Below are 14997 nucleotides of genomic sequence, written 5' to 3' on the forward strand. Positions count from 1 at the left end.
AAATGAGGAAATAGTGGGAATAAGCTTTGGAAGAAGGCTGAATAACGCATGCCGTCCATCTTCATTCCTTTGACATTTCTCCCATGTTAGTTTGAGTTTATGTAAGATTATTACCTAATCAAAGTGTAGAGAAATTGAACTGTGGTTTTGTTCACTAGCTTAACCCTCCTTCTTGGTAACAACAATGTAAGAAATTTTTTTTTAAACTGTAACATCATCATGTCAGGTAACTATATTGACAAATAAATCGGTCGAAGATTCAAGGAACTGCGGAAGCATCATCTTCATCGTGATCGTTGTTACCTTCGTGCTTTTTATTTAAAAACGGGAAACCAAACAGCAGTTGGAATATCGATCTGACCTTATTTGCGCGTCGGCGTTGGCGTATGCGTCGTAGAACGACTTCCCGAACAAGTGCTTGCGTGGAAGGAATACGTTTAATGTAAAGATGAGTAGACACAAAATTTGGCGTTTCGGTATCTTGAGAAATCCTTACCTTGTTCTTGCCTTTGTCGTTGGATTTGGCTAATGAAGAAGTCATGTAATGGAAAATAACTAACAACTAGATTTTGACCCGCGCTTTCAAAGCGCGGGTTTATATTTGGTGAAAATTTTATATAATCACATTTATATAATACGTCTTGTATATGCATTTATATAACCCGTCTCATATATGTGTTTTATATCCGGGTTTATGTTCGGTTAAAACTATATTGTACATGTATTTTTAGGTTTTTAATTTTGAATTAGATATTTTAAATATAAATCAATATAACAGTTTTATAGTTTTGATCGGTGTTTTGAAACCCGACTCGGACCTGCGGTTGAACGAATTACCAGTTTGTAACCCGGTATTTTTAATATTGTGATTTTTTCTAATGATAAGACAAATTCGGTGATCATAAGTTGAAAATTTGTTTAAAATATATTTATATTTTTCAAAATCGTTCTAAATGATAATGATTGTTGTCAAAATTAATAATTTTAGAATTAGAAAACCGGTGGTTAATAACAGTATCAAACATGGAAATAATCGATGGAGTATCAAACAAAGAAATAATCACAGGCCGAAATTAAATTAGGAAACCGATGATTAATAACAAATCAAAAAATAATTAAGAAGAAATTGGCGTAGAATGTCCAGAATACCCTTAATGAATACAAAGGAAAGGTTTTTCGGTAGAGGTAAAAAGAGTAAAAATCCAAAACATGCTTGTACTTTAATAGTATAGATTCAGGATTTTGAATAGTAGTGGCAATCTTAGTCGGTCGGTGTGAGGATGGAATTATCCATATTTTTGGAGTTATTTATACATAGTAAAGTGTTAAGGCAAATTACTATTCATCTGTGTGTATAGTAATGACTCGTCATGATAATTGGTTCGTTAAAAGAATAAAAGGTAGTAGGTGCAGAATATAAAAAAGTACATATACCTAATCTCTATGGTATCAAAAAGATCGTTTTTCTTACAGAATATAAAAGATGCAGTGTCTAGTATTTTTTTTACCTTTACTTTTACAAGTATTGCTTCAATATATTATAACCCTACTCCCGAAAAAGAAAGTTAAAACTTTGAAATTTATATTCTGTCGTATAATATGTTTATTAATGTTCACCAGAACAAAATTAGCTTTTTTTTAATAAGATCTCATTAAAATTCTAAAGAAATTAAAAAAGAAATTCTAAAGAAATATTTTTAAAAACAAAATCCTAAAGCAGCATTATTTTGAGACAAGAAAATAAACTAAATGATAAAAAGCTATCAATTAGTATATACTATAAGACTATCCTAAAAAATACGATCTCATGAAACACGTTCTTAAAATTTAAATTATCATCTTTTTGAAGAAATATAACGATAAAAAGAATCAGCATATATATCTAAATTATTTCTTTTATTATTTTATTATGACCAAAGATATTCTATAAAACGCTAAGTGCGCACAGAATCTTAAACGTGAAGGCATAAGCGAACATTGTGAAAATGACAAAATGGACTTTGAGAGATAGGATCAAGGTCTATCCGGTTCTTGGATGTTTTCTCATTGGAAAAAATAAATTTAACAAAGATACGAAACAATAAACAAAAAATATAACAAACTGAAAAACTACAAAACGATTACATTGCTTGCCGTCTATTGTTTTGGAAGATAAGCACATCGTTTCTTTTAGTGCCTCCATTGTTTTCCGTCTTCTTTTAAGCCACCATCGTTTGCTACTTTGATTGTTTTGTTGATTGGTGTTAGAGTAGCTCAGAAGTACTAAGCAACAAAAAGAAATCTCAGAAGTCACTGTTATGAGATCGAAATATATTTTTATTATTGTATATATGTGAAGTTTCAAGTTCTGGCCATAATCTCATGCAGTGTTTAAGATAACCGTTGATAATATCATGTTTGATGGTTAGATCGCTCATGTTGAATATTAATTACTAGTGATAGATACGAACACGTTCTTAGATGTTGCCAGGGCCGGCTTAGGTGGGGGACAAACGGTGCGACCGCCCGGAGTACAGTCCAATGTCTCCCTGTTTCTTAATAGTCAAGGGGTCTGGAATTTTTAAAAATATATGTAATTTTATGTTAAGAATATCGGTAAAGGGGTAAATTTTTTTCTTCTATTTATATAAATATTTGGTTTTATCACAATTTTCTGAAAATATATTTATAATATTTGTTTTTAAAAATAAAATTTATCAAAAATGTTGAATTAATATTAGTTTAAGGGTCCAACTTTTTCTTTTGTATTAGGGTCCGTGAAACTGTTGAGTCGGCCCTGAATTTTGTTTATCATCTTTTTTGACAAAAAAGTATAGACTACCATCCACTTGGTGATACAAGTACTAACATATTCTTTTGAATAGATGAAATAGGACTGCTCAATATGGTAAAATCGAACCGTACCGAATCGAAACATATAATATGGTTTGGATTCGGTATATACCATAAAAACTGAATGGATGTGACTTTATAAAAATGTAGGATTTGGATAGATGAAATAGGGCTGCTCAATATGGTAAAACCGGACGTACCGAACCAAACTTACCGAACCGAAACATATAATATGGTTTGGATTTGATATATACCATAAAAACCGGATGGATGTGATTTTATAAAAACCGTAGGATTTGGATATGGTTTGGTTTATAACCGATGAAAACGAATAAACCGAACAAAACCGATCAGAAGTAGAAACATGTAAATATGTATATATTTTATAGCGACGCATGAAATTCTATTTGTTATATAAGTTGTTGTTTTGCTAATAACTATTACCATATTTTTACAGTAATAAATAAGTCATAATTTGTAAAACACTTGAACTATTATTAAGTAATCGCAACCGAGGCTTCCTTTTTTTTAGTTTTTTTTTGATCTTTTTGCTTTATTTTAACATTAACTATAAAATGAATTAAAGATTATACATTTGATCGACAATAATTAGTGGAAATTCTTTGGAAATTTTTTTTATCTATAAACGAACAGAGCAGAGTTTTGTGTTCAATCGAAGAAACATGACTTTGATGAACACTATTAATATGGAAGAATAGAAAAACTTGTCTTTCGTGCTTCTGTTTTGTTTTTTATTTTTTATTTTTTTAAAAAATTAAAACTTTGATTTTAATTCTAGATTTGATTATTTTATTAGATGGTAAAATCGTTTTTAATCTTTTCTTTTATTTAAACATATAATATTTTTAATAGATTACTGCGTTGACGTCAACATGACTTTAAAATTTATATAATATGATCCAAACTAAATAATTATGTTTTTTGGTATAAAACCGAAGAAACCAAAAAACGACGATATATAAACCGAACCAAACCAAATTAAATATGGATTTAAAATGGTAGTTGTATTTTACTAACCGAATTACCAAAAACCAAAAAAACCGAACTGAAACTCAACCAATATCCGAATTGAACACCCCTAGATGAAAGCATATAGCAAATAGCAAAACGTATATTGACACATTAAGTTTAATGACTTTGTATAAATATAATTTCTCTGTGTAGAAGATGAGTCTACCTCATTGAGAGAGTGATTACACACGTTAAATATGGAAGTTTACTCAAACATTACATATTTTAGGACAATTGACAAGAACCATACAATTTTTTTACTACTGCTATTTTTTTAATACCAAGCGTATCCTTTTTTACGTTAATCTGGATTACTTGAATAGAAACTCTAAGCTTAAATCTTTATTATTATTGTCTTAACCTCAATCCATTCAACTGAACAACTATCTTGTTCACCACTGCTTATTTTCTTTAATCATATTCGACGTAGCTTAATCACTGCTGATTATGATTTATTGTGTGTCCTAGCTCTCTGTGGATTCGATCCATAATTATTACAACTGATCCTTTTATTTGAGAGAGTATTTCACTCCTTAGGCTAATATGAGTGAGATCACTCTTCCAAAAAGAAGAGGAGATGTCTTGCATGATTAGATTTCCACGACATGAAAGTCTACAGGGATAATGCATTCCGCTATCTCCATCTTAACATTCTTGATCATGCCTACTGAGTTTGCTTTGGAGTTATCCACGAAAATGAAATTATCTTGAGAAGTTTCCATCATTAATCCTAATAGTTCAGCAATGTCATGGTCATGAAGATGACTGCAGATCCAGTATCGCAGAAGACGTTTGGCAAATCGTGGTTATGTATACAACATGGAATCATGAACTTTCTAGGATCTTGTTCCTTCTTCAGTGTCTTTTTAGGTCTACGGCTGACATTGTTGAACAACAACTCAATGTCCTTATATGTATTTCTGCTCTCTCTCAAGAAGTTACCAAGTTTGTACTTATAATATGCATCCTTGAAACACATATCTTTAGGAACCCTTTTCACCCTCTTGTGAAATCCATCAAGTTCCACTTAACTTCTCTCCTGAGGTGTTCGGGAATCTAGGGTTTAATAGATTTCAATCTCTTCTCAATTGGAATTCTTTCTTTCGTTGACTGCCTTTCCATGACAAGTTCTTGTCCGTCCATTTGGTGTCGACTGCACATGGGTTATGTCGTTGATCAACACACTCAACGAAAGAGACTTTGGCCAGGGTAAATTGATTGATCTTGCTCTGGTGCATCTGCAGGTTTCTCACTGGTCTTCTCTGCTGTCTTTAAACAAACTGATGTTTGAGATTGGTTTCGAGTTTCATTCAAGTGGTCTGCATCAGTGCTTGGTAAAAGTACTCGACATGTCATAGGTGGGTGTCGATTGCTGCTTGGCTTATGTTGTCGATCTCTTCTTTCCTGTTGTTGTCGATCGATTCCCTCATGTTGGTGTCGATCGACGTCATCTGTTTTAACACGGTACGATGGTAGGATGCGGGTGTCGAGCAGCAAATTCTGAATGTTGTTGGATTCTCACTGTTCCTACATGTTCTTCAGGAGGTGTCGATCGGTGTTCAGCTGATAATGTTGATCGATGCTCAGCTGATGATGTCAATCGGTGCTCAGCTGGTGATTCCGATCAACACCATTTCGAGCTGCCAAATGGCATGAAACTTTCAACTAGAAAAACACCTTCTTCCAGCTTCTCATCCTCGATCACTTCCTCAAGATCATCATCTAAGATGGCATCAACCTGATGCCTCTCACTTTCCATAGCTTTCCTTTTAAACAGAGTTTCTTGCATATTCACAGCTGTTGTAGTATGAGAGATCTGATAGTTTAGCCTCATGGTATGAGTGGCTAAGGATAAATTTCTCATTCAGCTCTTTGTAGAAAAAATCCTACCTTAGATTTAAGTATTCACTCGTCTTCTGCTGAATTTTCAGGACATTTTCAGAAATTTTTCCATCATAGATTCCATCTTTTCAATATAGCCATGATTCTCTTCTTTCTCTACAGCCTGCTCCACCAATGAAACTTCAAGTACGTAACCAATCTCGGCCTCAACGATCTTACAGCTGATTTCATTATGAGCATATCTAGATTTTTGGTACTGTTGCTAGATACCAAGTTCTAAACCAGTCTCTTAGCTTCTTATGGGGTCCTTGTCTCGAAGTTTCCTTCGCTTGCAATATCCAGCATTATATGATACCACACATCAATACCCTTGTAGAAAAATTTCAACAGTTGAACCTCCGTAAAGCCATGATGTGAACAATCTGTTTGGTATCTCCTAAACCTTTCCCAATAGTTTTTGAAAGGTTTCGTAGGTCCCTAAGAGAATGTCCAAATTTTATTCCTAATCTCCTCAATCCTTGAATCATCTAAAAATTCAGTCAGAAACACATTATTGACATCATTCCATGTAGTGAGAGATCCTGGTTGTGGGAGCTTCAGCCAATTAACTGCATGCTCAGAAAGAGAATATTTGAACAGCTTGCAGATGATGTAGTTTTTGGTTGCTTCATGTTCCTAGATGCCAAACACAAAATCTTCTAGTGTATCAATATGGTTCATGGGATTTTCGTGAGGAAAACCATGGAAAGGGTGCTGATCCATATGAGAGAAATATCGGGTTTTATTTCAACTTCTCGGATTGCTGGATATTGAATCACAGACCTGTTGGTATAGAATTGACTAGGCCTGATCAATTCTTCTATCGTTCTCTGTCGAAGAACTTTAGCATCCTCAGTAGCACAAGATGGCTCAGAGATTGCAGCCTCATGTCCATTTATATTATGACATGCTCAGTCTTGCATATTTACATGTTTTTAGCATTCATATCTTATGCATTTTGATCATATAATTTAGGGATTACGCATCATTAGGATCCATTTTGCATTCATTTGTCCTTATCAGGTTGGAGCATTCTTTGGTGTGATTTGAGGTTTGAGAGTCTTATGGCCTAAAAGAAGGTGAAGAATCAAGTTTGGCCATAAAAAGAGAAGTCAATCCATGATCTGGTCGAGACAAAGATGAGCATGGACGGAGGCCTTAGAGATGTCTTCTGTTGCTAAGATTTTGTGGAGACACAGAAAATTTAGTTAGCTTTCCAATTGAAGTGGTTTCAAGTCATTTGGAGCTATATTGGAGGAGTTATGATCAGTTTACTAGAAGCACATCAAGCTAGCCGGGGAGAGTGGTCCGAGATGAGCAACCCTGTCGGGAAAAGAGCAGCTGGATGAGATCTGGCCGGGATGACTAGGCCGGGGAGAGGTACCCGGTCGGGAGAAGGACATTTGGACCGGGGAGAGTGGACCGGGGAGAGTGGACCGGGGTGAGGTACCCGGTCGGGAGCTGGACAAAGATGGGCGAGAGAGCAGACTGGGTAGAGTGGACCGGGTTGGATTTGTGGCTCGACCCTATACCGAATTTCAGCCTCTTTTCCTATTGGTTGAAGCCTGATTGACCCCAAGGACCTTTTAGTAATTTTAATGATGTTTTTAGGTTTTCTAAGCCTTGTATAAATACTCTTGGATCCCAAAGTTGGGACTTAACTTCTTTTCTCTCAAAAACATAATAGATCTTGAAGAAAGCTCAGATCTTTGATCCTTTTCATCTCATTTCTTTTGTGTTTATTAGATTATCTTCTTCTCTAATGATGTTTAGCCTTGAATCATCATTGATTTTGCGGTTTTCCATGGCTATTAGTGAGTAGATCTATCTAGGATTCATGGGCTTGGGAGACTAAGGGTGATTAAGTGTAGATCTAAGATGTCCTAATGTAGATCCTTCTTGATCCTTGCTTGTTGAGGGTTCCTAATGCCATTTTGGTCTATACCATATCAAAATAGGTCTATAGGCATTTCCTGCCCACAAGATGTATGATGAAATGTCTGAACCAACTCTTCAATGCTTTTAGCTTGCTTTACCTAAGGGATTAGTTGTTAAAGGAGCTAGGATTGCTAGTAGACTTACTCTTAATGATTACTTGCATATTATTCAACCAATGACAATTTGATGCGTGAGATATGTTAGTGAATGAGCATTCTTCTTGACCATAGAGCTTGCTTAGGATAGTGTTTAGGCATAAGGTGTTAGATTGATTGTGTTGCTGCCATCTTAGATTGAAGCTTAGTCACCCAAAGTCAATTCTCTTGTCCCAAGAATCCCTTTGCCTCATTGAGAAAGAAAGTTCAATCTTTTATTGCATTTTTAGTAAAGTCTTAGTTCATAATCATCTCTTTTAATGGTTGCACTTAGATTAAACATAGACTTGCATTCTCTTTGCACTAGAATAACTTAGAATTGGATTGACATCTTTTATACTACATCATTTGATTGGACCCTTGAAAAGTCTTTCATCACATGCTGCATTACACAGATGACCTGTAGCACAAGTTTCACGACCATGTCTACTCGTGGATTGCTATCGACCGATGCTCAAGTAGAAGTGCCGATTGCTGCTCTCTCACAAGTGTCCATTGACGAACAAGCATTAGTGTCGATCGATGATGCGTGTTTCTCTTTGCGGATCGAGCGTGCCAAACGTGTTGGGTCTGAGAAGAAAAGTAAATTTTCTTTGCTGCTTCTAGTACTGATGGGCATGTACCTGAAAAAAACAAGATTTTTTTTTAAGTAACTTAAAACAGAAAATAAAACCAAACTAAACCTACAAATCAAGTCTAATGGTGAATCCAATGCTCCCCAGCAACGGCGCCAAATTTGATATGCTCAAATTAACCTTCAAGCTACTCTCTCAAATAAGAGGGCGATGTAGTACTTGAGTACCGAATCTACGGGGAGCATGGGCACACAATAGACTTTAGATATTAAGATTAAGATAGGCAAACAATATTAAAGCAGTAAACAAAGTAAGAAGTAAATTGAAAAAGACATGTTTTGGTTGATTGTTTGTGAGATATAAGAGATAAAAGCTAGACTTAGAGATCTATCAATCAAGAGATCCAAAACTAAAATCAAAGATGCTAAGGTTTTTTAGATTTAGTTCTAGAACTCGATTTCAATAAGTAAGTAATCCAGCTTTCGCATGCAATTATTAATCATATGTCTAAGTCCTACGTTCCAGTTGTTGCATGCGAACAAGGAGCGAGCGTCGATCGTTGCTATGGCCAGAGCGTCGATCGATGCTTCTTCCGACAAGTATTAACGGCATAATCGATTATGTTCAACTCTATTCCTAGACCAACTGTCGTATGTGCCTATATATTTAATTCAGAAGAGTTCGGGTTCCGTTAATCAATTGCACTTGCGTACCTTTAAATTGCCCTATGATTCTATGTTTAAATAATCAGTTACACTGTCGTGCTTTTCTAAATACTCTATATCCTAGTATTACAAGCCACCCTGGTATAGAGATCTATAGATAACCTAGCAATCCTAATTGATTATCAGTTTTACATTAAACTCATGAAATCCCTAAACCTAATAAGATGAATTACTCAGATATGAAAGCAATAACACAAATCATAGTCGGAATAGATAATAGAATAAGAAATCAGTGATAAAATCAATGGAGTTCCAATCAACTTCTGAAGGAGAATTGATCTTCTCTCCAACCCTAAAACAAGAATAAAGAATAATAGAAAGCGTGGAAAACATAACCGTCAACAATGGCTTAGAAAACACAAAATATGGTATAAAGTTGGCCAAGGGTATTCTAGTAACTTGTGGTGGCTTCTAGGCTTTAGTCGGTCTTGAAATATACTCGGCCCGCGTTCTGGGATCACCATTGATCGACACCAAGGGTGAACCCTCGATCAACTTTTCTTCATCTCCTCGACAGTTTCATCTCGCGAGGCAGAAATACGACTCTGCATTAAAACGGGTATTACTTCTACTATATGATGCTGACTGACCTCAAACTGGTGGCATTGGAAATCTCTCAAAACTATATCTTGTATCAAAATATGGCCTCAATATAACGGTGAAAAGGTCACCTTTCATGGCTAAACTCATGACGCATTTGTGCAGTTTTGCACCTCAAAAAGCTCCAAAATCACCAAAGTTCTCTAGAACGTACCTGACCTGAAATTTGAGTTCAAGAATTGTTATTCATAAACCTTTTAACAAGCTATCTGGTCTGCAACTCTGATTTACCTGCAAATTTTCTTAAGTCTAGCACATTTCTCTAATAATTTACGATAATTTTTAATTCTATTATTAACTTTCTTACATTCTACTTGTTTATCGGAAACTAAAGTATATTGAGTGATCTAGAGTCTTTGTGGATTGGACCCCTTAGCATAGCATTGCACCTCTGAATTTGCAAAGCTATATAATTTGAGCATATCAAGTAAGTATAAGAGATCATTGTCGGTTTTCATCATGAAGAGGGAAGTATTGGAGTGAGAGTTGTGAAACCCAAGAGTGAGTAGAAAGTCTTTATCTCATTGTACCAGGCACTTGAAGCCTGTTTGAGACTATAAATGGCCTTGTTGAGATAAAAAACATGATTTCGGTGATCGGTATCAATGAAGCCAAAAGGTTTCTCCATGTAAACATATTCAGTTAACATGCCTTAAAAGAAGACATTGTTCACATCAAGCTGCTAGATGGACCAAGAGTTTGAGACAGTAATGTCCAGCATTAGGTGTATGGTTGTCGATTTTATCATTGGACTAAACGTTTCAATGTAGTAGCTCCCTAGTTGATTGTAACCTTCAAGTCTTTCCATACACCAGAGATAAGAACCATTAGGTAGAAATTTATATTAACGATCTTCTTTTTTGGTGGTCTTGGAACTAGATACATTAGTTGCTAACACATCCACTTCTCATTACATATCACCACACATTTTGGATCTTTCATTGCTTGGTTCATGGTCAAAGTTCAGGTGTTATGTGTGTGGAGTGGCTGCAAAAAGATTGTATTTGGTGTTTGGTTTGGAAATTTATTTATTTATTGCGGCGAGTTTGCATTGGACATACGTTTACAGGTTGAGGTTTTATGGGAATATGTTGAGAGGAGGTGGTTATTCTGGGTTGTTGTTGGTTTGAGATAGCTGATTTGTTGGACTGCTTTGTTGGTTTTTGTTTAAGGGTTGAAGCTGTGTTTCCTGGTTTTTGTGGGTCTGATTAGGAAGTTTCTTTGTAATTTCAACAGAGACAAAGGCTGTGGTCATACTTTGTTTTGATGACAAAAATTTCTAGTGGTGGTCTGAGCCTTGAATTCCTATGAAGGGGCTGCAGGCTGTGAAAAGAGTGGTGCTCAGAACGTGAGGATATCAACTGCTTCTGAAGAAGGTGTGGGGTCAGACTCAGTTGAGGGTGAAAACATATCTTTCTCATCAAAGTTGACATTTATAGAGACATATGTTTAAATGGTACTTGATTGTATGAATAGATATGGCTCTACCTAGAGGAGTACCCTAAGAAGACACACAAAATTGACCAGTTTTCAAGCTTGATGTTGTATGGTCGCAGCCATAAAAACAAAAGACAGCCCGACGATACAAGCTTATGGTAGTCGGGATGACTGCTGAAGAGCTTGTTGTATTGTTTCCATTTGTAAGACTGGTGTTGGCAAACGATTAATGAGGTATGTGTCCTTTGTAAACGTATACATCCTATAAGACCTGATCAACATTCCAGCATGTGCAAGCAACAACAGTTTTTTCTCGACAATGTGACGGTGCTTCCTCTTTGATATTCCATTGTGCTCAGGAGTATGAGGTGAGGAGATGAGATGTGATATGCCTGATTTGGATAGCAGCGACGTAAGAGCTATGAATTCACCGACATTGTTGGGGTATAGTGTACCAATATTTGGATTGAAGTGGTTTTCAATAAGTCATTCAAGGGTTTGAACATATCTATGAATTGGGATTTTGTCTTGCGAAGGTAAAGCCAAATATAGCGACTGATGTGATCAAGAAGAACATGATAGTATTTTTAGCTGTTACATGGAATGATTGGAGAAGACCATACATCGGTGAAAATATATTATAGAGGGCGAGTGAAGACAAGGTTGGTTGGTGAAATGGAAGTCTTGGGCTTTTATAAATTAAGCAGTCGGTACCTAAAGAGTTCAGTGAGGTATCATTTGAGGAAGAAAGGAAAAAGATTTTGACTATTTTATTAAGAACGTATGAAGACGGGTGGCCTGACCGACTATGCCACTCATCCATGGATGTTTGTGAGGACGGAGCAGTGAACAACTACAAAGCTGGAGTAGAAGAGAGAGGAGGGGGGACAATAGTTTAAAAAGATGTATGTCTGCACGGTCCAAACTATTACCGAAAATATTCATATCTGAGTAGAAGCAAAACCAATCCTATTATGACTTATAGATTTAAAATTACTTTACCAGCCAAAATAAAGGAGATTCATATTGTTCAATTAATTTGAAACAAGTGAAAATTAACTGATGTCCTGACTAAGCGAAGTTGGTTTGAAAAGATTTATGTCTACATGGTCCATATATAATGTTATCGAAAATGTTCATTTCTGGATAGAAGCAAAACCAATCCTAGTATGACTTATAGATTTTAAAATTATTTTACCAGCCAAAAATAAAGAGGGCGATTGTTCAATTAATTTGAAACAAGTAAACATTAACTGATGTTCTGACTAATTAAAGTTGGTTTAGGCTCAAACTAAAACAAACAAAAAAATTAAATTTATAGCCCTCAAAAGTAACAAAAATGAATTCGGGTGTGAAGCGAAATGTTACGGAATCCGAAAATAACCAATCGACATAATACGGCTTCTGTTCTTAATGTGTAAAGGGACTGACAATATATGCTTCGGTTACTTCATAACTAATCTTCTACCCACTTCAACATCATCGACTTTAGATAATTTTGACTTAACTAGCGAAAATTTCTGTAACATCCATCCTTACAAATGCAATTTAACATAATTTTCCTACTTCCTTCGTGGGTCCGCTACTGACCAAAATCAATGTTCTTTTTTTTAAGTGTTTAATATTCTTCTACAAATTTAAGATCAAGTTTCCCATAAACAAGGCAAGTACGTCCCAAGAGTTGCCCATAAACAAAAGCTCTCTAGCTAAGAACAGTCCAAATTTGTTTGGTCTTTCGACCGGAGTGGAATCACAAGGACGGTCTCTGACAGAGGATGAAGAGCTGACAACTGATGAAAGCCATCACCAGAGAAGTTAACATCTCAAACCCAACAATTTTGGGAAATGCCATCCCATGACTCCCTTTAGATATCTTGTGATTGAAGGCATTGTGGCGATGATCAGTGCACACGTGTATAAGATGGGGATCATGGTCTTTGGTTTGTTCTTGCGTAGCCACATCAACGAACCTAGCGCAGCTAAAGATATCGTGAACACCTGAATTTTGACACAAAACATTTACAAAAGGTGTGTATGATGGATCTTTTCTAGAAGTGAAGATTGGTACATACCAGGTTTGCATTGGCTTCAATCCCGTGTAAAACATAATCACAAGTGAACTCCAGTCCTCGAGCACCAACCCAAAGAGGTGCCAACCTGTGCAAAACAGCATCTGCAAATGCCTATCCTGGAAGAAAAAAAGAACACATCGCTTTGATTAAAATATTATGTGATGCTAACAAACTCTGAGGGAAGTTTTTCTTTGACCCCGAAAGCAATTCTACTATTATATCATTGACTTGCAACACATTTTCGGAATATAACAATATTTGTGTAGCTAGCAGCAGCGATCCACTTACCAAGGCCAACAGCTTGAAACTTATGGTTCTGGGAGATGTTCCTGTGAGTTAGCTGAGCCAGAGCAAAATACAGACCAGCAACATCGATGAAACCAATCATTGCTTTCATTGCTTCCTGAGATCGGATCCATCATAACATACCAAAACAAGCTAAGCAGAAATAAAGAAAGTCAACAGTATCCATCTAATACTAATGAGTCAAAAAGACAGACTCATAAAAACAAGTGTGGGTTATAGAGTGATCTTTAGCTTAAAGAAGATACATGGTATGGATCGAATACTTGAGTCTCAGATACTTGCAGAAAAGTTGCCAAACAAATAAGCTGCGATGAAAAAGGCAAGCAACGAGCTTAGCTACAAGACATTGTCAAGAGTTTTCAGAAACAAATCAAGCAAATGTTGACTAACCTTATCCAAAGCTGTGGCAAGGTAGACAAGAGCAGCCTTCACGGAGGTTCCAAGAGTGTCATATTCAGATCTGCGGATTCACATATCCAGAAATTTGGGAATTCTCATCAACTAGTAGAGGAAGATTCTAGATCACGAGGTAACCAACTAGTTTAGAGGATGTAGATACAATCTAAGATTAAGGTTCGAGAAGGAAGGCATACAAGGGAGTGGCGGAGTAGTTGACGGCATGGGGCCCAAATGTGAGAATCGCACAGTTGAAGAAGTGAAGAGCGTCATCCTATTACTCCACCAAATGCAGAGGAAGATGTGAAGCTTATTGGAATAAGGTTTTGGTCTATTGTTGCCATTTGGAGAAACAAAATTAAATTGATATCTTAATGGGTCATTCATTTATTGGCCCTACATCGTTTACAAAAAATTTGACTGCTTAATGCTGCTACTATTTTCATCTATACACGACTTTAGCCAACACTGGTTTGGTAAAAAATGATACGACGAACCTTCTACAGTTATTGGGCAGGTTCGTTTTCAGCGGGAGCGTCTGTCGATCCTCCTGTTTGTGCGGCTTTTGACGATGGAGGCTAGGTTGTAAAGTCGGGTTCTTGGCATTCTCTTCTTCGGTTTGCGTCTCTAAACTATTCTCTCCTCTTTCGTCTAGTGCTTCATTGATCGCTACGATTACAAGCTTAGACGATTTTTTAGAGAACTATCTACTATGGGTCTGTTTGTTTCTCCATCTGGATGAGCCATTTGGATGAAGATGAGAGTTTTGTTTGTTTAGACACTAAGGGGCTGTTCGTTTCACCATCTGTTTATCTCCATTCAAATGATCTATTTGTATGGTACATTCATATGATCCATTCAGATTTTATTGGATGTTTGTTTGTTCATCCAAGTGATTCATCTAAATGAATCAGTTAAATGGATCTTACGTTTGTTTGTCCATTCAAATGATTCATTTAGATGAATTATCTAAATAAATTACCAAAATATCCTTGTTTTGATTTAACCCTATATTTGATATTAATTTCAACTATATTAATTTTAATTA

At 35.9% G+C, this 14997-nt stretch overlaps 1 pseudogene; it reads right to left on the reverse strand.

Annotated features, from left to right (window-relative positions):
• Positions 1 to 12742: 12742 nt before the first annotated feature.
• On the reverse strand, positions 12743 to 14222 carry LOC108832035 (uncharacterized; annotated as a pseudogene).
• Positions 14223 to 14997: the final 775 nt, after the last annotated feature.

The sequence above is a fragment of the Raphanus sativus genome, chromosome 8 (genome assembly GCF_000801105.2).
Source record: "Raphanus sativus cultivar WK10039 chromosome 8, ASM80110v3, whole genome shotgun sequence".
Classification (NCBI taxonomy): domain Eukaryota; kingdom Viridiplantae; phylum Streptophyta; class Magnoliopsida; order Brassicales; family Brassicaceae; genus Raphanus; species Raphanus sativus.